We start from the raw sequence: 24360 nt of genomic DNA, 5'->3' as shown, positions 1-24360 counted from the left end.
GCAGACACGGGGAGAACGAGCAAACTCCGCACAGACAGTGACCCAAGCTGGGAATCGAACCCGGGTCCCTGGAGCTGTGAGGCAGCAGTGCTAAACACTGTGCCACCCGTGCAAATTTCCTGCCGGTTTCGAGTCCCCGACATCAGAGTGAAGAGCACCTCCTGTGCCTGCACTTGCTAGCATAGGACAAGCCTGACAACTTTACCACAGGCAGTCTGTTAATAGGCTGGCTGTAGGCCCACTGAATTTCTGTTACAATTATGTGAATACGTTCTCAACAAATCGAATGGCCCCACATTCACTGGGAAAATAACAAGAAGATCAATGTGTACATTGTTATTAGTGTGTAAGGAAAATGCACTGATTGGTGCCAAGGAAGAGATACAGCATGGGTTGCTGGATGATTTGCACCATTCTGCTGTTAATCTCACAAAATTTGAAATCTCCGTCAACCTACCTATGAATTTCAAGACATTTTTTGCTGTTGGAATGAATTAAATTCACCACAGAATTTTAGGTGCTCTACTTAATGATGTAAAGACCCGCTTAATGTTGAGATTTCAGTTCACGCAAAGCCACTCAACCTCAGAGACCCAGAAAAGGAACAACAGAAGTTATGATGTCTCATTTCTGCAGGTAATAAATTGTTTCTTGAGGTTTCTCTGCCTTTTCCTCGGTCTCCTTTTTTTTCCCTCGTCTCACTAAGCCCAATCTTTTTCTCCCTCTTTATGTGGCTTTGTTTAGCTGATTTGATTTGAATTCAGCCTATTTCCACTTCCACTGTTCCTTTGTTTCTGTCCTTAAATGTCATTCAGGGCGGCACGGTGGCACAGACGTTAGCACTGCTGCCTCGCAGCGCCAGGGACCTGAGTTTGATTCCCGGCTTGGATCACTGTCTGTGCGGAGTCTGCACGTTCTCCCTGCGTCTGCATGGGATTCCTCCGGGTGCTCCAGTTTTCTCCCACAGTCTGAAAGGCATGCTGGTTAGGTGCACTGGCCGTGCTAAATTCTCTCCCAGTGTACCCGAACAGGTGCCAGAGTGTGGTGACTAGGGGATTTTCACAATAACTTCATTGCAGTGTTAATGTAAGCCTACTTATACCACTAATAAATAAACTTTAAAAATTAATTAAGGGTATAAACTACTGGTCCCGTTGTTCATCAATGTCCCAGATGCCCCATCGACCTTGCGCTATTGTGAGCTCACACTTCTAGTCATGTGCTGTGCAAACAGATTTTCCAGGTGAATTTTGCAGGAAAAGATGTAACAAACTGAGCCAGTTGCAAGAAGCCTCACTCCAGCTAACTCTGACTGAATATATTGTCACATTAAAACTATTTTCATCAACATGGTTGCTTTAATTTTGATTCCTTGACTGGTACAAATGGTAAATGTAGCATCAGTAAAACTAGTCCACTGCTCTGACGAGAGTGGGTTTTTGAATCCTTGGTGAAAAAGGTTCCCTTGTTATAATTCAATTTAACATCACTGTTCAAGACTTCAAACTCTGTAGCAACACGTAGACCCTTATTGTAGTTACTGAGCATGCATAAGGTCTGTCGGGAATGGTTGGCTTTTCTTTTCGTCATATACATATTTATTCCTTTGAAAAGATACTCCGTACTCACATTTTTAGCTCTTGGATTGCTTCAGGCACAGACACAAAGCATTGATATTTCTATACAGCAGAGTTAGCCTGACTGATGGTGAGAAATCACATTGTGGCAGATATTGTCAATGTAGAGACTCAGGACTCCCTATGACATCTTCAAACAAGGATTTAATTGGTGAAAGGAAATAAGAGGCTGTCCTTAACATTGGGTCCAATTTTCCACCTGCTGTAAATCACTTTAATGCACTTATTAAATGTGAAATGCTGTCACCCATTTCTATGCACAGTCAGCATGACTCACTCTGATATCTTCAACAAATAACCATCAACCACTCCTATATATTTACTGAGAGAATCATTGACTTCTTTGCACTTAGTAAATGCCATCCACCTAGTTCTTGACATTCAATAAAATGTATCCAGTCTCATATACTTGATGAGTACCAATTACTCACTTCTATATACTTGGTAGGCGCATTTCAACTACTCTTATGCCAGTATTAAATGGCCAGCACTAATTTCTATATATTTAATAAGTGGTTTTGACTCTACTATAAAGGTAGTAATGGTGTGGCACGGTGGCACAGTGGTTAGCACTGCTGCCTCTCAGTGCCAGGGACACAGATTTGATTCCCAGCTTGGGTCACTTCTATGTGGAGTCTGCACATCCTCCCCGCGTCTGCATGGGTTTCCTCCGGGTGCTCCAGTTTCCTCCCACAGTCCAAAAGACGTGCTGGTTAGGTGCGTTGGCCCTGCTAAATTCTCCCTCAGTGTACCCGAACAGGCGTCAGAGTGCGGGGATTTTCACAGTAACTTCATTGCAGTGTTAATGCAAGCTTACTTGTGACACTAATGAAGAAACTTAAACTTAGATAACATATACTCTTGTAAATTAAAGTGACAATATTTGTGAGCTAGAATTTAACGAGTTCAATCACCTACTGGAGTAAAGGTATGTGCAAGCCACTGACAGTATAACCCAGCATCTGTAAAGCAGCCAGCACCTTGTGCTCCTAATGTCTGTCAGCAGAAAGTTTTTAGCACTTGATAAAAGCAATGTTGTGATACTGCCTACTGATGTCAATGTCAAATCTCACTCATCGACAGCAGCACACCAAATTTAAAATTCTGAGAAACACTCTGCTTATTCGACACATATATTGATTTATTTTAACTTGCCAAATGCAAAGCATAACCATCAGCACACAAAAGCAAAATACTGCTGAAAATTTGAGGTAAAAACAAAAAATTACCAGAAATATTCAGCAGGCCAGGAAGCATCTACGGAGAAAATAATCAGGTCAATTACCCTCCAGTAATGCTGCCTGACCTTAAAAGTTTATTTATTTATTAGTCACAAGGCTTACACGAGCACTGCAATGAAGTTACTGTGAAATTCCCCTTGTCACCACACTCCGGCACTTCTTCAGGTCAATGCACCTAACCAGCACGTCTTTCAGACTGTGGGAGGAAACCGGAGCACCTGGAGGAAACCCACGCAGACAACGTGCAAACTTCACACAGACAGTGACCCAAGCCAGGAATTGAACCCAGGTCCCTGGCGCTGTGAGGCAGCAGTGCTAACCACTGTGCCACCGTGCCGACCAGCTGAGCATGTCCAGCATTTGTGGACTTTATTTAGAACTATCAGCATGTTTACTTCTATGCAATTATGTAAGTGTACGTTTGCCTCCACGTTTATGTAGAATGATCATATTGCATTAGGTCAATATCTTTGTGTTCAGTGTAAATGTCAGAACATTCGTGTTTATGCTTTATTAAATTACACTTTAAAAGCAAATTAGATGAGCACTTGAGGGAATGGGGGAATGGGACTGACTGGATTGTTCTACAGAGATGGGCCAAATGACCTTCTTCTGTGCTCTGATGATTCTATGAATTCTAAGACCTGGCTGGCTGTAGGATTCGCATTCTAATCAGTATTCTGCAACTTGATTCTGTCTCTTTGCACTGTTTGAGAGCAGATTTCCACTCCATCTGACGAAGGAGCAGTGCTCCGAAAGCTTATGGTATTTGCTACCAAATAAACCTGTTGAACTTTAACCTGGTGTTGTGAGACTTCTTACTGGATTCTATGATACTACAGGCATAACTCTGTCATGGCCCGCACTGACGGGATCGATGGCAGGCTGGGGTGGGCTTTGAGAGAATTTGGTGAGAGACCCAAAACTCGATTACATGCAAGCGTGAATTTAAATTGGGATCTTCCGAATGTGCCCACCATAGAGGATCAGGAATCCCACTGGAGGGCCAGCGTAAAACTGATTTGCATCCTGCTAATGGGATGCAGATGAAGCCTTGACCAGAATCTTACCTCCAGGTCCAAATCCCCGCGACGCCAGCGGGAAAACAGGTCGGTCCAGGACACGTCCGGACCAATGTGGCATGCGAAAGTCAGGACCTACCCGAACAAGACCTGGCGATGTCTTCAGAGTTCAGGATGGAGGTTACTGATTACCCTGGAACATCATTGCAGTACAGACTGGTGGAGCATCCATTAGGTGGATCTTCCAGCTTCAGTATTGTCCAAGAGGCCCATCTTCCATCCGTGCAGCATTCCTGGAGGTCCATCTTCCATCCATGGTAAGCTTTTGCAGAAAATACGGACACATAGGATTGAGGGTGATTTAGTGGTTTGGATCAGGAATTGGCTAGCTGTAAGAAAACAGAGGGTGGTGGTTGATGGGAAATATTCATCCTGGAGTTCAGTTACTAGTGGTGTACCGCAAGGATCTGTTTGTTATTTTTATTAATGACCTGGATGAGGGCGTAGAAGGATGGATCAGTAAATTTGCGGATGACACTAAAGTTGGTGGAGTTGTAGACAGTGCGGAGGGAAGTGGCAGGTTACAGAGGGACATAGATAGGCTGCAGAGCTGGACTGAGAGGTGGCAAATGGAGTTTAATGCGGAAAATTGTGAGGTGATTCACTTTGGAAGGAATAACAGGAATACAGAGTACTGGGCTAATGGTAAGATACTTGGTAGTGTGGATGAACAGAGGGATCTGGGTGTCCACACTGATAGGGTTGTTAAGAAGGCGTACGGTGTGTTAGCTTTTATTGGTAGAGGGATTGAATTTCGGAGCCAGGAGGTCATGCTGCAACTGTACAAAACTCTGGTGCAGCCACACTTGGAGTATTGCGTACAGTTCTGGTCGCTGCATTATAGGAAAGATGTGGAAGTGTTGGAAAGGGTGCAGCGGAGATTTACCAGGATGTTGCCTGGTATGGTGGGAAAATCGTATGAGGAAAGGCTGAGTGACTTGAGGTAGTTCTCGTTAGAGAGAAGAAGGTTAAGAGGTGACTTAATAGAGGCATCCAAGATGATCAGAGGATTAGATAGGGTGGATAGTGAGAGCCTTTTTCCTCGGATGGTGATGGCTAACACGAGGGGACATAGCTTTAAATTGAGGGGTGAGAGATATAGGACAGATGTTAGAGGTAGGTTCTTGACTCAGAGAGTAGTAAGGGCGTGGAATGCCCTGCCTGCAGCAGTAGTGGACTCGTCAACATTGAGAGCATTCAAATGGTTATTGGATAAACATATGGATGATATTGGAATAGTGTAGATTAGAGGGGCTTTAGATTGGTTTCACTGGTCGGCGCAACATCGAGGGCCGAAGGGCCTGTACTGCGCTGTAATGTTCTATGGTCTATGTTCTATCTGCACAGTGTTTCTGGAGGTCCATCCTCCATCCGCACAGTGTTCCTGCAGGTCAATCTTCCATTTGCCCAGTGTTCCTGGAGGTCCATCTTCCATCTGCGCAGTGTTCCTGAAGGTCCATCTTCTTTCTTCAATGATGGGTCAGGAACATCAGGCAGCTTTTAAATATCACTCCTATCTATGACTGTGGGATGCGTGCCGTGAAGCATGCCCTGCCACAGAAGATGGCGCCCAATGCCCAAATGCATAATTAATTATGCCGGGGATGGAAGTTGTGGCATGGTTTCCTGTCATCCTCTACAGTTGGAAACACTCCTCACACCTGCCCTACCACTGGAGTTAGATGAAGGCTCGACCAGAATCTTAGCTCCAGGTCCAAATCCCCGCGACGCTAGCGGGAAAATAGGTCGGTCCAGAACACGTCTGGACCAATGTGGTATGTGAAAGTCAGGACCCACCTGAATTGGGTGAACTGGCTTACAGTATAGTAACTATTTATATTGATATATCTATGTAAAATATAACTGCCACTGTATTCATAATGATGACAGTATAACTGTCAATGTATCTATTAAGTGCAATTTTGTTGTACCTACCTATATTGTAATGCCAGTATATTTTTATAGTGTAACCAACAGTGCACTTTTGTCAGAATGTTTGCACACACTGTCAGTCTATTTACTGTGCAGCTGGGAGCATTTCATGTGCATTCTATTTATGAATAGTATAACCCAGTATAGCCCACTGCAACCATCAGTTTCTTGTTATTGTAACTGCGAAAGTAACTATTGATATAATTGTGTTCAATATTACTGTTGTATGCACGCCAATGTATTTATGTTCAGTGAGGAGGTTCAAACATTTACTTTGTATATTAAATATATTTATATACAGTTTCAAGTTCAATGTATTTATGTATGGTGCAGTTGTCCATGCATTTCTGTGCAGTATGATTATAATGCTGCATTTACATAGCAACTTCCTGATTCAGACTAGTAGTTGCAGTATCAGTTCCAGCCAAGCGGCGCCTTGTTTGTACAACCTAGATGAGCTTCTGCCCAGGAAACAACTTTATATACATGGGAGTATGCATATAACCACTGAGGTGGGAGTTCCTCGGTCCGTGATTTAAATTTAAATGTTTCTCGAAGGCAAGAGAGAGCTGTCTGTGTAATCACCTGAAGTATGTCTATTGCTGTAATACATGGTACAGAATACAGCCAATGCAATAATATTCATTATTAGTGATTCACCCAGGACTACTGCTAAATATCTCAGTCTATGCATTTTAAAATTAAAAAACAATTGCATGCTACGGAAATCCATGAAAAACCACAAAACATTCCCTTAGCAACCATGCTATAATTAGTTAATGTGCCAACAAGAAGCCACGCAAAGTTCTGAGCTGGATGGTTCCTCACTTTGATTATTGTACAGTAATAATGTACGCAGGAGCTTTGCAAATCAAGTACAATGCCACTTGATCCAGTTATTCAACTCACCATTGTCCAAATCTCTTCACTATGCTCTATCGGACCTTTAACTTAGTTTATGGGTAGTATACAATAATGCAACATATTCTATGACTGTGATCTCCTTCAATAATTCCAACATTACTTGCTTCATAGTATGTCTGCCTTCAATTTTAATAACATTTTGCAACTTTTTCCAAATGGTACTGACCATGGTACAATGATGCCACTCAGCTTTTTGTCACTACCATCTCTATTGACCTCTCCACTGTCTCTAAATAATCAGACTGTTTGTCGAACATTCAAGTTCTGGGTGAGCAGAAATCTTGGCCAATTAAATATGGGGAAGAGTGAAGCTATCGTTCTTGGTCTTGGCTATCAAACTCTTGTTTGCTTGACCCCCAACTCCATCCCTCTCCCATGCAACTGTCTCAGGTTGAACCTCAATGTCAGGTTTGACCAAATTTCAACCATATGTCAACACCATCTCTAAGACCACCTTTGTAACATTCTACCTCTGTAAACTTAAGGTAATCCAAAACTCTATTGCTGTGTCCTAACTCTCCCCAAGTTCCATTCACCCACCATTCCTGTGCTTGATAACTTATTTTGGCTCCGCGTTAAGCAGTGCCTTAATTTTAAATTCTCACCCTTGATTTCAAATCCCTCCATGATCTGGCCTCCACTGGTCTTGTAATCTCCTCATGTCCGTCAAGATATCTGCACTGCTCTAACTCTGGCCTCCTACGCATCCTCAATTTCTATCGCTCCACCATTGATGGCCATACCTTCAACTGCATAAGGTTCCTCCGCCCACCACCCTTTCTGCCCCTTTCCTCCTTCAAAGACACTCATCCAAACCTACTTCTTCATCTACCCTTATATCTCCTCACGTGGCTTGTGTCCTATTATGATCTATAATGCTTCTGTGGAGCATCTTGGGACATTTTATTATGTTAAAGGTGCTATATAAAATCAACTTGTTGTTGTACTGCTGCTTAGTTATTTCTGCTCATGTATAATTAAAGATATATGAGACCTCTTAAATACAAAACTGATCTCCCAACTTGCTTTGACATAATTAAATGCTTAAAACTTCATTGTCCATGTATGATTTGGTCCAGTTTATAAATGTGAAGCAAAATCTTATCCAAATGTAGCCTCCTGACTAATACCAAAGAGACAGGTCCATTGGAACATTACACTCAACATGAAAATGTTCTGTCTCCATCGCAACTCCTACCAGAAAATTTAAAATGTTGCAAAATTCTTCCCGTCCATAATTTTGACAAAAAGGTCAAAGTACAAAGATCGATTTTCTAGCTAATTTCAACAATGAGCAGATTTTCTCATATGTTACGCAAAACTACCCTGCATAATATTTTGCAAAAATAACAATATATCAGTGAAGAATCTACAAACATATCACAACAGCACATGAATGCTGGTCCATAGGCAGAAGTCTGAAGATGGCACTGAAGTTGTGAGCGTATATAGTATTAAAATATATTTGCTGCCCAAGTCAGAATATTCATATATAGAACAATTGTACTTGAATTTGCTTATGCATGTAATTCTGAAAATGTGTGCTGCATACCTGTATTGCTGTTCTCCTCTACGGTAATTGTTTAAGTCAGGGGGAAATAATTGTTCAAGATTTTTATTTAATGGAAAATTAGATCAGAAACGGGCGTTGAGGCGCAACATCATTCTAAGCTGCATTTACTGCAAAAGACAAATGTTGAAATTGTAACAGTGCCTTCAGTACCAAGACCTATAGAATCGCCATAAAATGTGCAATACTGCATTAAACAGTTTTAAAAATATATCATCAGACCCATGGAGCTAAGGTTTCTAAGACTCAGTGAACAGATTTAAAATTCTTATGTGTGGGCCTATTACAGGCTGCATTTTTAAAAAATCTCTAATTTACCCTTATGCAAATTTCAAAACATAAAGAGTAATAAATGTCAAGAGGATGAAGAAATGAAGATAATAAAATTCTTGAGTGTTGTTCATAAATAAAGTGTTTATCTATTCCATAAATAGCGAGAACATAAAAATGAGTTTGTTCTATGTAACACAGTATAAATTCTGCTTATTAATTAATATTGTTAACTTTATTTGCATGCCTTAGAACTATTAATGAATTTATGTGGATGGTGTATATATCAAAATTATTGAAAATCTCACATTTTATTTATCTCTTTTGTGATTCCATTATTTTGTTCTTTTTAACTGTTATCATTATAAGTGCTGATTTTGTTGATATTCATATGAGACTGACTTTTAAAAAAGAATGCTCAAAAGCAAAGTGAGGTGAAATGTTCTGTAATTTTTTTTTTTAATTTCCACATTTTGAGTCAATGGCCTAATCAAGCAGCCAGTCACCACCGTTTCAGCAGGGCCCTGAAACAAGAATACGGCAGCTAACCTAGGGAATTTAAGCTCAGCGTATTTGAACCTTTTCACTGTCATTAAGACACCATTATAATTATTTGTCGCCTAAATCTAGTTTATCTCCATTCACCTGATTAGAACAGGGTGTTGGTGAAAATCCATTAGGAGCAGCATGATCAGTCAGGAAGGAAAGAGGAGCCCCTTTGTCTTGCTGAATTATCTGTATTTTCATTGTCCTCTGACTGAATCTTTCAGCTAAGGAGTGTAGCAAACAAACTAAAAGCCCAGAAGCTGAGCCCCAGTTTCTCAGAGTTTCCTCCTCTGTCAGCAGCTATGTGTTTGCTGAACATTTAAAGCCTTTCTTATAGAAGTGCTGCTTCTTAACAACCATCTTCCGCCACAGCTTAAATAATTTATTCTTTTTTGTTTAAAAAAACCTGCAGTTCCACACTTGACTCCACACCAAACTCCGTGACTACCTAACACCAATTATTTAAATATATGGCAAATACTCTTGGAAACAGCTTTTCCACAGCATTTGCGACTAAGTTGTACAAATTCTGTTTGTTGTTTTAATTCCTACCATGGTTCATTTTTAGAGCCATGCTTTGAGACCTTACAAATTTCATGCTTCAAATTACACTGTAAAAAATCTTACACATACATGATAAGCGACCTATAGTTGGTTTAAATGCACTCCTTAAATGTTATGTAACAACCCGCTTATGACTACCCATTAGTTTCCACAATACCTCTTTGCCAAACTGTCCCTCTTGTTTAAGGACCGGACTGAATGTAAATTTAATGGAATTCAGATTTTATTTTTTGGATTTTTTTAAGCCTCTGCGCTTTCAATGAATGGTCGGATTATTCCCTTGTCTTTTCAATAATGTTCATGACAAAATAGAACATATTAAATATCCATGCTTTACTTCTAACATATTGCATTTCAAGTGTTCTATTCTAATACAAATATATGTGTGTACAACAAACTGTTCAGTAAATGATTCACATATTTTTTGGTTACCATCTATTCATACATTGAGCTTGGATTTTATTCCAGAATGCTTTGAGTTTCTGGGCAGTCAGAATAAACATTTTCATCAGCCCAAAGTGTAATGCAGTCCAGTCATTAACACAGGTTCCTGGCACCAAAAGGGCATATTTCACCGGTGCTCATGTCAGTCATTCTTGCAAAGAACCCCCCAGATTGTCTAAAATATAAGATTTAAATGGAATTGCTTCAGATTCAATATCTCAGGGCAACTCTCCTCCTCCCGTATCAAACAAACGTCTGCATCATGATGTTCTTAACTCCTCATTCCAGTTTTTTTTCCACGGTCGATGCTAATTAAATTTTAAACAGCTTGATAGCTGACATCTGTTTAATGTTTATGATGTCCAGCAAAAATCTTTCTGATCCAAATGCAAAAAAACTAAAAATGCATAAAACAGTTTGAAGATATTTTAAGATCTATTATACCTACACAGCTTCAAACCCTGTATATTGCTATTTTAAAATTATAAATTGATTTAGGCTGAAGATTGCACAAATAGCAATTGCTTCAATAATAAGGATATTTGGATACTCAATTTTGGACTACAGACTTGTATTTTTTTGCTGCATTTCTTATCATGGTAAAAAATATCCTCTCCTCAAAACCTTAATCATGTAAATGAAACTCTTTTGAAAATTCTGGAAGATTGCAACATAGTGTATCATCAATGCTGATAGGAAGAGGGGCCTTTTAAAATATTATGATCATTTTTACACCTTATTCATGATTCACAAGACTTAACATCAGGAGTAAAAAAGGCAAAATAAGCTGAGAAATATGTTTTGGAATAAATTCAGAATGCAGATATGTAAAGGCTTGAAGAACATTTTAAGAGCAACAAAATCATATCGATCCCTACACACATCTCTATGAAAATATTGTTTATTATCTATTTTATGCAAATCTAGATGAATATAATTGATATGTTCTACGTATTGCTGCGTGTGGACATTGAGAAAGCCTATAGACTTCCATAAAGCATATAAACTTCTCTTGTCTCAATAGCTCCCTCGTATATTCAAGTATTCACAGATAAACCCTTAGTTTCCTCGTGTGTAGTACATGCACATTTGCAACATTTATATTCTCCTCACAGGCAACCCCACAGATTGAGAATGCCTATAGTCAAATGCAGTTCATAGCCTTCCCCCGTGCGTGTTAATACTCCTCGCTTATCTGACACACCTTTGTTATGCTGTAACTATTTGTTTTTCATCTCTACAATCTACAATCAAACAAAGTAAGCCCCCCCAAAAAACAAAATCCTTGCCATCCGGAATCACATTGCATTATCTGTAACTTTTTATTTGCTTAGCATGATCTTTGCTCCTGTTCTCTCCAACACGCTCTCGCCGTGTTTAATTGCTCATTTGTCCCTGCCAGTTCTTTTTTCACACCGTTTGTCTCAATAAACGTAAATTTCTCGTTCTGATTGCCGAGATCCCAAAACTGACCGCCTTTGTCGGTGCCTGCGTCGTGGGGTATCGTAATTACTCTTATCAAACCATAACTTGCAAATAAGACTACTTCAGACTGCGATACACGCCACAGAGCAATTGCTCTGTCCTCGAGTATATTTGTGATTTTTGTTCCCCCGTTTTAACAGAGCCCGGGGAGATACAACTAACATCGGCAAACAAAGTCACTGAGTTGCACGCATTTCGCAAAAGATTATTTTCCTTTAGCGTTAAAGCAACATTTTACACATGGCCCTGTGTGTAAAACACCCAATGCACCAAGAGGCAACAGCCAACTTACTTACCGCTAGCCAGGCCGATGTTTGTGTGTCTCCAAGGAAGAAAGACTAACTCTGCAGCTGTTGGTATTCTGCAGAACTGTCGACAGTCTGGAGAGTGGCTTTGCTGTTCCACACAAAATTAAACAGCAGTAGGAGCACACTCACGGTTCCAGCGCCGATTCTCGTGTTGAAGGATTCTTCTGGGTTTCCCTCCTGACTTCCACTGCGCTTGGCAAACCTACTTCTACCGAGCTGTTCTCAAATGAAGATGAAGGTCTATATTTCCATGACATCTCACTTGTGCTTCAGGCTATATGAAGTGCATTTTTTTTTAAAACAAGGGGCTTCTCTGGCAGAGCAGTGTACGCACACTGACTGACTGACTGCTCCGGCTGTTAGATGTTGCATGCAGTCACTGCAAAGCAGTGTCCCAAATGAGACTTGCACAACTCTCCCTAGACCCAGTGGATGCAAGCTGACTTGAAGAAAAGCCAGATATGACTCCGAACAGAAGACATTGAGAAATTCCACGGCGAATTCTCCACCTCCCCGCCACCCCCCAACTACAGCAGCACCCCCCCCCCCCAATCTCTTCCCTCTTGATCAATCCCCCGGTCAGACTTTGAATCTAGCTCAATTAGATATTATCTGTAACCCTTAGACAAAGACAAGAGCCCAGAGCTGAATGGCAGAAAGCTCACCTTTATTTGCTTAATCAGTCTGCTACTGTGCCCACGCCAATTGTGATTTTGCTTTTCTCTTCCCTCTGCCTTAACGTTTAATTTTTCACGGTTAGGTGAAACAAGACTTCATTTCATTGTGCGGACGAGGGTTTTGAAATGGATATTTCAGGTAGGCTCCCCCCCCCCCCCCCCCACTCCCACCCCCATCTATCTTATTTTTTGTTTGAAAATGATGCGTGCCTTCCAAAAAGCCCAAGTGCCAATAACTCGTGGCGCAATGTGCATAGAGAGTGAACAAATCATAAAACTGTAAGTGAGAAGATACAGTGAATGTTTAACTGCCTGGGAAGGCGAGTTGCCAGCATCCACTTTATCTATAGCGTTGAGGAAAGGGGCTCGCTGAACTCACCTTCAAAAGAGTCATTTCACCAACAGAGTTGAGCTGTGATTTACCAAAAAAACCCACAATCCTTATACCACACACACACACACATGAAAAGACGTACTGGAATCTCAGAAGAGCTGTGATTTATACCATTGGGTTTATTATTTTAGTAAATACTTTGTAATAATTTGTTTGCAATATATCAAGACACCAAAGACTTGAAATGAATTTCAAGGTAGTTACAGAACGCCGCCTGCAAAGGTCAATCATTCCCTCTAAACGCCACAATCTCATGTTGATGGGCAGTCTAGACAAAAAAGTGCTTATTAAAATGATCATTTTCTCAAAAATGTGTGTACTTTTACATTAATTGGATTCTATAATTTTTAACAGCTGGAATTAACAACAACAAAATCAGTATGCCGAACTGACTTTGGTAATTGCACAAACCTGAAATGACTTTTCTCTCCGTTTTTAAGATCTACGCGGTTGTGGAAATGGGAAGGGTTTGCTCGCTGATGTCAGGTTGCGCCTGTGTCTGAGGCGTCGTGTGTTTCTCAATTACTTTCACAGTAACTTCATTGCAGCGTCAATGTAAGCCCACTTGTGACACTAATAAATAAACTTGAAACTTTATTTTTGCTTAGTGGAAGCCTGTGTGATTTGTCTGCATCGAGGCCCACGTGTTTTTGTTTTTGTTTTGCGTGGTTTGAGAAGTAAACTTGAGAGAGGACATGGCCAAAGTTAGCAGAACATTGCAGAGGTTAGCAGAACATTAACCGAACACAGCAAATGCCCATTACTCAACAGGCAGAAGGGATGATGCATGTGCATCATTTGCAGACGGGAGCTCCTTTAATTTAGTTTTTGGGGGATCGGGGGAGCTGTAATCAGAGAAAGCTTTAAAGTTCAGTTGCCAAATTACTTTGATTTAATAAATGAACATCAAGGTATAAATTCATTTGTGTTAGAAAAAGAGAATAAATTGAAATAAACTAAATGTGCCTTACTATTCCACGGGTGAAATATTTGTTGTCCGCTACGTTTAATACTCAACTAAACTGAAGTCTGATTTGAAAGAACCACCTTAGTCTCTGTTTGGGAACAAGGTACGTGTGACATATATTTCGAATTACCCACAAACTATCCAATAGTCAAACACGCCACAGAAAATGTGGAATGCTTGTGTACTCCACGGGGCTGCAAATCTTTACTTCCAATCTATTGATTTAAGGAAAAAAAATCCTCCTTAAAATAAATGATAGTTCACAAATCTCCAGCACAGCGGGGTTTTTTTTTTCTCTCCCCCTGCATTGCAATTTAATAAACCACTACACAACTACTAAGCGCTAAATGAAGCTGTCACATACTAGCCGCACGTTAGCGAGAGAGAGAAAAAGGCTCCAGCTCTCTCCGGTAATTTAGTATCAGGTAGCCAGTTTTAATTCGGGAGCCTTTTTTTTCAATTAAGCAAAATAATAGGCTTTGTGCCGTTTAGTGACCAGGTGCAGAAACGCTGCTCAGTTTTGAAAAGCTCTGATCAGATGGTCCTGCTCCAGAGATCTCACTAGTTCCTAGGTAGTAATTTGGTGACAAGTCGCATCGGTGATTGTAATGATGCGCTTTGACCACCCCGAACAGCCTTTTGTTACACAGAACTATTCCCTTCATTGGCCGCTTCAACTGGTACACTGCCACCCAACACTAAAAAGTCACCGGTTTATTTTTATCCATCAGCGTCTCTCTATTGACAGAATATGAAATGGTTCTTGGATACTCAGTATCAGTGATAATGGTATCCCGGGTTAATCATTATTCATAGAATCATAGAATCCCTACAGGACAGAAGGAGGCAATTCGACCCATTGAGCCAGCACCGACAACAATCCCACCCAGGCTCCATACCCACGCATTTGCCCTGCTAAACCCTATGGCACTAAGGGGCAATTTAGCATGGCCAATCCACCTAACCCGCAATTTTTTGGATTACCAATTGGCAATCCAAATGCTACAAAACGCAGTCACGGTGTTTATAAAGACACTCCGAAATAGAAGTGAAATTACAAGGTAAATTCAGCAATGTCAAGTCACCACCTCAGAGACACAGCGCACTGTCCTGGCCTATCTTTCTCGGTGACCTGTGCTCCCGTTCAGTGCCGCTTTGTTTTTACTGGGAGCGTGGGACCCATTGCAGTTAGACCCTGGTTGAATGAGCCTACCGAATCCAGAGAGAGAGAGAGAGAAAGCCTACGATGCGAAAGAAGCAAGTTCCAAATCGGGTGAATGGTCTCCAAACAAAAACATGAATCTATCTTCTCTCTTTCAGCTGACGGGACTTACACGTACTTTCTTTCGCTTGTCTTTTTATTTTTTTAACAGGCTCCGTCCTCAATCGCCTGGTGTTCCTTTCAAGTTGAGAATTGCATTGATAAAATCACAGCTGGAGTTTCAGAGTATGTTTTAAACTACATTGAAAAGATATTTCCAATTGATAACTCGATAGTAACGCTGTATCTGGACATGGAGGGGAAAGTGAGCTTGAATACCTGTCTAAACGCTTGTTAAATATTTACTTTCAGGGGGCAAAAAACCGAGAGGCTTCACTTCATACCCGCAATCATGCGAGTGGTGCAGTGCATTCGATGAACAACTTTGCAGCCTTTGATTTGATTTATTATTGTTAAATGTATTAGTATTCAATGAAAAGTATTGTTCCTATACAGACAAAGCATACTGTTCATAGAGAAGGAAAGGAGAGGGTGAAGGATGTAGTGTTACAGTCATAGCTAGGGTGTAGAGAAAGATCAACTTAATGCAAGGTAGGTCCATTCAAAAGTCTGATGGCAGCAGGGAAGAAGCTGTTCTTGAGTCGGTTGGTACGTGACCTCAGACTTTTGTATCTTCTTTTTCCTGACGGGAGAAGGTGGAAGAGACAATGTCCGGGGTGCGTGGGGGTCCTTGATTATGCTATGGGACAGACTTTTTTTTTACACCTTGCAGTCCCAGCCTGAGGCAGGGCTTTGTCGGGGGGATGCTGAGCCATAACCATCGCAGCGGCGAGGGAGGAACGGGAGGGAGAGTAACTTCAGGCTGGTCATGTGCATCGTCGCAGTGTCTGGTTTCACAGCAGCACTGCAGAGGCCAGGGAGCAGGCCAGCTTCGGTGGCTGCAGATGGTGTCCGAGACGGGGAGACCATTCGAGAAGGGAGGAGAAATTGTTGAGGGGGGAAAGAGACCATTGTGTCTATTGCGGCGTGGCTTGGTTTCTCTTTGAATTAGCATCTGCATATTGCCAGACAAAACTGATGCTGATGGCTTGTACCAACAGAATTCACCATTTGGAAACTGAGTCCTCATCAATACCTGAATCCTGTGTCTCCCTTACCGGTGTTAACTCTGTGCCCTCTTCCATCTGTGATACCCGTCTTAAATACTATTCCTCATCAAAGATTTCTTAGTTTTTAAAAAAGCACAACACACACATTTCGAGAGAAACATCGTGTGGCCTTTCTTTCTCTGGTGTGTGACAAAAGATATTGGTCGACTGAAATGTTTAATGTAACAAAAATAAAATAAATTCCCAGCAAGTGGATCCCAGCGGAGTGAAGTGAGGCGGGCAATGTGCATTTTGTCGCAATTCGCTGTCCATTATGAAACCCGATTCTCCCCCCCCCCCCCCCCCCCACTCCCAGAACAGCACAGCACCGAAACTCCGAATGCTTTTCAACACTTTGGAGCCACGGCAGGGTCAAGTTCAAGCAGGCAGCTGAGAAAGCCGTTTTACACCCACCCCAAGACTCAATCCAACAACTTGCCATCGAGGTTCGCCACTCACCTCGCTCACCGCTGAGGAACACCACGGGGAATGGGCAGTTGGACGTCAGAAATAGCTCCATGATGAAGGCTCGGTATTATCCAAAAAAGTTCGATGCCAGAAACAGGCTTTGGCCACAAGGCTCGCAACACACCTAGATTTTAACTTGAGTCGCAAGCAGGCAGCCTATGAGTGCGGCCGCGAGCCACCTCCCATATAAGGAAAATCAGGGTAAACTGATCAGCCCCTTCAGGCCGTCTTCCCAGGAACAACAACACAAGCGGAAATAATCCTCTGTTTTCAAATAAACCAAGCATTACCGAAAATGATCGAGATAAGATTACAGCCAGATCGCACTGAATATTTATTAGGCCATAAACTTCATCGGCGCAGTTACAGATTTACTTTCAGTCCCTTACAGTCTCTCTACTGGGCTTTCTGTCAAGCTGGGTTTCTCACTGCATGTTTTTGCGATTATTATTTTTTATTAATGGATATTAAATCGGATAGCATTCTATCGCAATCGATCAACACTGACAAATAAACTGAGGAATCACAACCAATTTAGAAATCAACGCTGTGTAGCATTTCCCAATGAAATTGATTTGCTGATTGCAAAAGAAGCTTAAATCACTTAAATGGACAAAATGCTAAAATTGCAGACCGAGACATTCCACGTGTTAATTGTTGGTGTGCTAATATGGCATACAGGCTCCAGCAAGCATGCAGGACCGGGAGAAGGTTTGTTGAGGTGTTTGAACTTGGTGGATTCCAGATTCTCAGAAACATGTTTCGCTGCTGCTCATCAATCCTGACTTTTCATTTTTGTTTCTCTGCCCAAATTCAAAATACTCGTTTGGCGGGGGGAGGGGCGGGGGGGGGGGGTGGCAGAGAGAAAATGTAGCAGCGATATATGGAGGGAACGCTTTCCTTGGACCAGCAAGTAGGCCCTCAGTTGAAAGCCATCAAGGTGGAGGGGGATGAGTTTCCCTTGATAGTGCGCCCCTCAACATAAATGTCTTTGCACGCGATTTAATGCACTTGACAACTTATTTATTTTAACTGGATGGGGTTAAGATACAGCATAAAGGAACTTTACATGATCATATTATGCAATTCCATCAGAGGAAATTAAACTCTATAAAGTAACAAATGCGCGAGCCCTTTTTAACCAAAGCTCCATCTCATTGTGTGTTTTTTATTATGATAGCCTATTTACTAACATTCTTGCTTGGCCACAGAACCATCACAGAACCATCACAGATCTACTGACCATGCACATTTTTAAACTGTCATGATGTGCGGCCTTCGCGACACACGACAGCGCAGAGTCGCGGAGCAGAAACTGATAGCCAGGTTCCGCACACACAAGGACGGCCTCAACCGGGATATTGGGTTTATGTCACACTATTTCACATAAATATTTCTGCTTTTTTCCTCCTGAGTCTTTATCATGCGATCCTAGAATCAGAATTTATGTCACACTATTTGTAACTCCCACAGTTGCGTGGACCTGCAGAGTTTCACTGGCTGTCTTGTCTGGAGACAATACACATCTTTTTAGCCTGTCTTGATGCTCTCTCCACTCCCATTGTTTTGTTTCTTAAAGACTGGATTAGTTGTAAGTATTCGCATTCCAACCATTATTCATGTAAATTGAGTCTGTGTCTTATAAGTTCTGTTTGTGAACAGAATTCCCACTCACCTGAAGAAGGGGCTCAGAGCCTCGAAAGCTTGTGTGGCTTTTGCTACCAAATAAACCTGTTGGACTTTAACCTGGTGTTGTTAAACTTCTTACTATTTTTAAACTGGCAGGCAAGTTGCTCAAACGTTAACCGGTACAGGTATTTGGGAAAAAAATAACATTATTATTAAATGTAATTAAAAACCTATAGGTCCCAGAATAATCCAAGACATTAGACAATTTGATAGAATGCCATTTAAAAAACCGTAATTGTTATACACAATTTATTTGCAAGTGTTGATTGCAAAGCAGATTGTACCATTGCGACCCCACAGTTAAACTCGATGTGGGAGACAGGTTTTGTCCGGGTGTATTTTCGGGTGTCGCCCTGTGAATGTTACCAGGTGTTGCGTGAAACATTTCCACGGATTTACATGAGCCACCCTAGGTGGGAAACATGAATACTCAATCAAGTACGTGTGCCATGGATTAGGCTGGGAAATTGAATTCTACCAGGTTCGAGACGCCTCTCGTCTCTAGGATTAGGCAGCATGGCACGATTCTGCGTCTTATAGATTTGACCTGAACTTTCGTCCCATAAATACAACACTATGATGAACTGAGCTAATGATAGCAACTGTGCAACAAGAGAGTGATAATAATTTTCAAAAATGCTAGCATTTTTAGCATGAATTAAACCTCTCAGGGTTGGCTAAATGAGGGTTCCTTCAGCCACCATGCAAATTAAATAATGGTATTTTACAGTGACAATGTTGATTGAATGACGGACCCTAGTGTAACAATATCAATTGAATGAAGGTCCCCACAATAACAACCTCAATTGAACGATGCCCCCTACAGTAACAAATTCAAAAGAATGAAAGCCCTTACAATAACAACTTCAATTGACTGTGAATTTTATTTAAACAACATTAAAGTGTTAAGTAAGGAGAAGAAGAAAGAAGCTCAGCCATCCTGCAAGCTTCTTCTGAGTGAAGGTCAAAGTGTTTACTATTTAAAGGAGTTGTAATCGGAGCTGTGCAGGGCTCTGCAGTCTTACAGCTAAGGGTATGTGGGATGTCTACAAGAAACCGAATCAGCAGTCACATTCCCATGTTCATGCACAGGCTGCCAGTGCCAGTAACGCTGCCCTGTACTAGTAAACATCCTTAGCTGTCATTAGTGAATTCAAGGATAATTTGGGGGGGGCGGGGGGGACATATTCGAGGATCCGAACAGGAAAAGGCAAAACAGGATCACACAAAAAAAATGGAGCGGCTGCCCGCTGGTGCATGCAGAGAATCCCTTAATAGCAATCGAGCAACAGACTGAGTGCAGTCGGTGAACCATTGCAGATAGATGTGCATTTATATACAGCACTTGAATGAGTTATAGAGTCATACTCTGAAAATGGAACTCAAGTGCCTAGGAATAACACGCTGACAGTAGTATTCTCTCATGTAGATCCTAATACATTTTGTATTGTATTCAGGTATGTCAGTAAGGAACGATCTGAGCATTAGGGCGGTTAGTGGATTGTATTTAAATTAGCCTGTGAATGCATTACTAAGACAGTTTAATAACGAGTACAAGAGTAACGAATACAGTTTTAGTAACAGACGGAGTGCAAGGTTGTTGAGTACATGATGCGAACAAGTAAATGGAAAAGTTATTGTGACATCAACAATACTCTAAAAGATTCAAATCTAGGACTTAAAAAAATTCTTATAAGCACATTAGGGCCTGAAGAAACTATTTCACTCACTTTGAAGAAGTGTGCACGGTAGGTACTACTTGGTGCGATTGTTAAAGTTTCCTAATCTAGATGATTTGGGATTTCCTAGTTTAGACCACACTTTTGAGAGTCTGGCACACAATGATTGTAAGCATGCTGTATGCCATATTGGACCAATTAGAGCTTCTGTCCCACCAAAAAAAATAGGCGCTTTGTGATCCAATTTCTAGGTCAGTTTTTCTCCTTTCTCTGAGGAATACCAAACTGACTGTTACTACTGATTGCTTCCCTGCCAGTTTCCTCTTCTGGATTTCCCAACTTGGATTTAAAAGTTCATTATTTTCCAATTGGAGAAAAGAGTCACTGGATCTTCCTGAATTTTGACTGGCTCACCACTCAAATACAACAAAGTCAAATAAAAAACTAGTCAGTGGCATTGTTGAAGTTGGAATTGTCTATCCCTTCAGACTTCAACCAGCATTGGGATCTTCTTGGTTCATGACTTAGGTTTTTTGTTAATTTTTTTTACTCCATCCTTAAAGTTCCAAAGCCCATGTTCAGAATGGACCGAACAAACCCAAATCCATTCCTTGCTGGATCCAAAAACCAAATTCAAAATCCAATTCAATCCAATTCATGGTCCCCACGAGGGAGACAAACAGGATCCAAGCTGACAAGATAACACATTGCACCTCATCTTGGGCTTGATCTTAGTCAAAAGGCCGATAAACAATCTGACAATTCAGCCCCCCTAATCAGAATATTGGGCCTCAAAAGGGACTACTGCCAAATCATAGCCTCAGCAAAAATACATAATTTGGTAACAGTGGATGGATACATGATGTCTTTCCATTCACATTCCTCTACTGGTATTGTCATAACTGAACCTATTTATTTTAACAGGTGAAACCAGCAAACAGAGGAAAATCAGATGAAAGCATTGATTAAGCATTCATCTGCTAGTATTCAAACAAAAGCTTCATTTGTAACCTAATATTTGCATATCATAATTTTAATGTCCGTGTCATTTACATTAAAATGTGCAGTAAAGAAAGTAGGCTATGTATATGGGCAGGTGGTAAGTTCCTGTCTATAATTTGTTTACCTCTCGGCTGGATATAAACGTCACTAGCCTTGAAATTATGCTATGCAAATATATGTCTCCAATGAAATTGTATCTTTCCTAAATGAGGGGACCAAAACTGCTCACAGTACCCTAGATGTGGTCTCACCTGTACCTTGTACAGTTGCAGCAAGACATCCCTATTCTTATACTCCAACCCTCTTGAAATAAGGGCCAACATTCCATTAGCCTTCCTGATTACCTGCTGCACTTGTGTCCTAGCTTTCTGTGTTTTGTGCACAAGTATCCCCAGATCCGTTGTGTTGCCGCTTTATGCAGTTTTTCTCCATTTAAATAATACTGTTTTTTTGTTCTCCCTTCCAAAATGAACAACTTCATTACACTCAGTTTGCCAAGTTTTTTGCTCACTAACTTAACCTATCAATATCCCTTTGTAAACTGTTTGCATCCCTCTTGCAACTTGCCTTTCCACCGATTTTTGTGTCATCTTCAAATTTGGCTACTTTCGCTTCCTTCCTCATTAATAGATATTGAAAACAGTTCTGTCCCAGCACTGATCCCTGTGGAACCCCACTGGTTACAGGTGACCAACCTGAAAAAGAATCCCTTATCCCCACTCGCTGTTTCCTGCCCATTAGCCAATTCTCTACCATGCCAATATACTACATCTAACACCAAGGGCTCTTACCTTATGACTTAACCTTTTGTGAGGCACCTTGTGTTATCTGCAAACTTGGCAATAGTACATTCACTTCCCTTGTCCAAATCATTAATATATACTGTAAATAATTTTGGCTCCAGCATTGATCCCTGTGGTGCTCCACTAATTACAGGTTGCCATCCTGAAAATTCCCCTCTTATCCCAACTCTTTGTCTTCTATCAGTTAACCAGTTTTTAAATTACTCTATTTTCGGAGTGTTTTTTTTTCTCTAAGGCAGCTGGGAGGGTAAAACTGGAAGTAGGCCCCAGTGACACCTGGGAAGTTTTTTTTTGTGTTTCTTTCCTTTGAAAAGCAGGCCGCTCTATCCAGCGGGCACCGTTGTGAGAGGGAGCAGAGTGAAGGCTGAAGGGCTTTGGCTCAACAGGCTTAGGTGGAGACGGGCGAGGCAGGGTAGGTTTAGTTCTTAATTGCTTCCTGTGTTAATTGAAGAAAGGGGGAATGATGAGTGTGAGGCTAGTTTGTTGTTCTCGGTGTCGGATGTGGGAGGTCCTGGAGTCTCCTAGCCTCCCGGGTGTCCATATCTGCGCCATGTGCATCGAGCTGCAGCTCCTAAAGGACCACATTAAGGTACTGGAGCTGCAGCTCGATGACCTTCGTCTGGTCAGGGAGAATGAGGAGGTGATAGAGAGGAGTTACAGGCAGACAAGTGGGTCACGGTTAGGAATGGGAAGGGGAAAGGTCAGGTACTAGAGAATACCCCAGTGGCTGTGCCCCTTAACAATAAGTACTCCTGTTTGAGTGCTGTTGGGGGGGACAGCCTACCTGGGGGAAGCAACAGTGGCCGTGCCTCTGGCACAGAGTCCGGCCCTGTAGCTCAGAAGGGTAGGGAAAGGAGGAGGAAGGCAGTAGTAATAGGGGACTCTATAGTGAAGGGGTCGGACAGGCGATTCTGTGGACACAGACGAGAAACTCGGATGGTAGTTTGCCTCCCTGGTGCCAGGATCCGGGATGTTTCTGATCGCGTCCAGGATATCCTGAAGTGGGAGGGAGAAGAGCCAGAGGTCATGGTACATATTGGTACCAATGACATAGGTAGGAAAAGGGAAGAGGTCCTGAAAGGAGAATATAGGGAGTTGGGAAGGGAGTTGAGAAGAAGGACCGCAAAGGTAGTAATCTCGGGATTGCTGTTTGTGCCACACAACAGTGAGACTAGGAATGGAATGAGGTGGAGGATAAATGCGTGGCTGAGGGATTGGAGCAGGGGGCAGGGATTCAGGTTTCTGGATCATTGGGACCTCTTTTGGGGCAGGTGTGACCTGTACAATAAGGACGAGTTGCACTTGAATCCCAGGGGGACCAATGGTGGGGAGGTTTGCTAAGGCTACTGGGGAGAGTTTAAACTAGAATGGTTGGAGGGTGGGAATCAAATTGAAGTGACTGGGAGAGAAGATGTTAGCTTACAAATAGAGAAAGCTTGTCGACAGTGTGAGAGGGTGGCTAGGCAGGTGATAGAGAAGAGGAGCGCTCAGACCGAAGGTTTGAGATGTGTCTATTTTAACGCAAGGAGTGTTGTGAACAAAGTGGATGAGCTTAGAGTGTGGATCACTACTTGGAAATATGATGTGGTGGCCATTACAGAGACTTGGATGACTCAGGGACAGGACTGGTTACTTCAAGTGCCGGGTTTCAGATGTTTCAGAAGGGACAGGGAGGGAGGCAAAAGAGGTGGGGGAGTGGCACTGTTGATCAGAGATAGTGTCATGGCTGCAGAAAAGATGGACACCATGGAGGGATTGTCTACGGAGTCTCTGTGGGTGGAAGTTACGAACAGGAAGGGGTCAATAACTTTACTGGGTGTTTTCTATAGGCCATCCAATAGTAACAGGGATGTTGAGGAGCAGATAGGGAAACAGATCCTGGAAAGGTATAATAATAACAGAGTAGTCGTGATGGGAGATTTTAATTTCCCAAATATTGATTGGAATCTCCCTAGAGTAAGGGGTGTAGATGGGGAGGAGTTTGTTGGGTGTGTTCAGGAGGGTTTCTTGACACAGTATGTAGATAAGCCTACAAGAGGAGAGGCTGTACTTGATTTGGTATTGGGAAATGAACCTGGGCAGGTGTCAGATCTCTCAGTGGGAGAGCATTTTGGAGACAGTGATCATAATTCTATCTCCTTTACAATAGCATTGGAGAGAGATAGGATCAGACAAGTTAGAAAAGTGTTTAATTGGAGTAAGGGGAATTATGAGGTTGTCAGGCAGGAAATTGGAGGCTTAAATTGGAAAGAGGTTTTCTCAGGGAAATGTACGGAAGAAATGTGGCAAATTTTCAGGGAATATTTGT

General features: G+C 41.8%; 1 protein-coding gene across 6 annotated transcripts in view; it reads right to left on the bottom strand.

Annotated features, from left to right (window-relative positions):
* The window catches only part of LOC144508601 (protein phosphatase EYA2-like), a 250240-nt gene extending 233197 nt beyond the window's left edge, over nucleotides 1-17043 (bottom strand). Inside the window, exon 1 of one of the 6 annotated variants that reach the window (XM_078236741.1) lies at nucleotides 16871-17043. The gene's annotated coding sequence lies outside the window, so the exon portion shown is untranslated. Of the gene's footprint in view, nucleotides 1-11991; nucleotides 12535-12668; nucleotides 12876-13485; nucleotides 13629-16825 lie in introns of those variants that run through there. The other 5 variants (XM_078236745.1, XM_078236744.1, XM_078236742.1 and 2 more) reach the window with 5 other exon arrangements.
* Nucleotides 17044-24360: the final 7317 nt, after the last annotated feature.

This window comes from Mustelus asterias, chromosome 20 (genome assembly GCF_964213995.1).
Source record: "Mustelus asterias chromosome 20, sMusAst1.hap1.1, whole genome shotgun sequence".
NCBI lineage: Eukaryota > Metazoa > Chordata > Chondrichthyes > Carcharhiniformes > Triakidae > Mustelus > Mustelus asterias.
The sequence above is the reverse complement of the archived record's forward strand: the minus strand, read 5'-3'. Positions and strand labels throughout refer to the sequence as shown.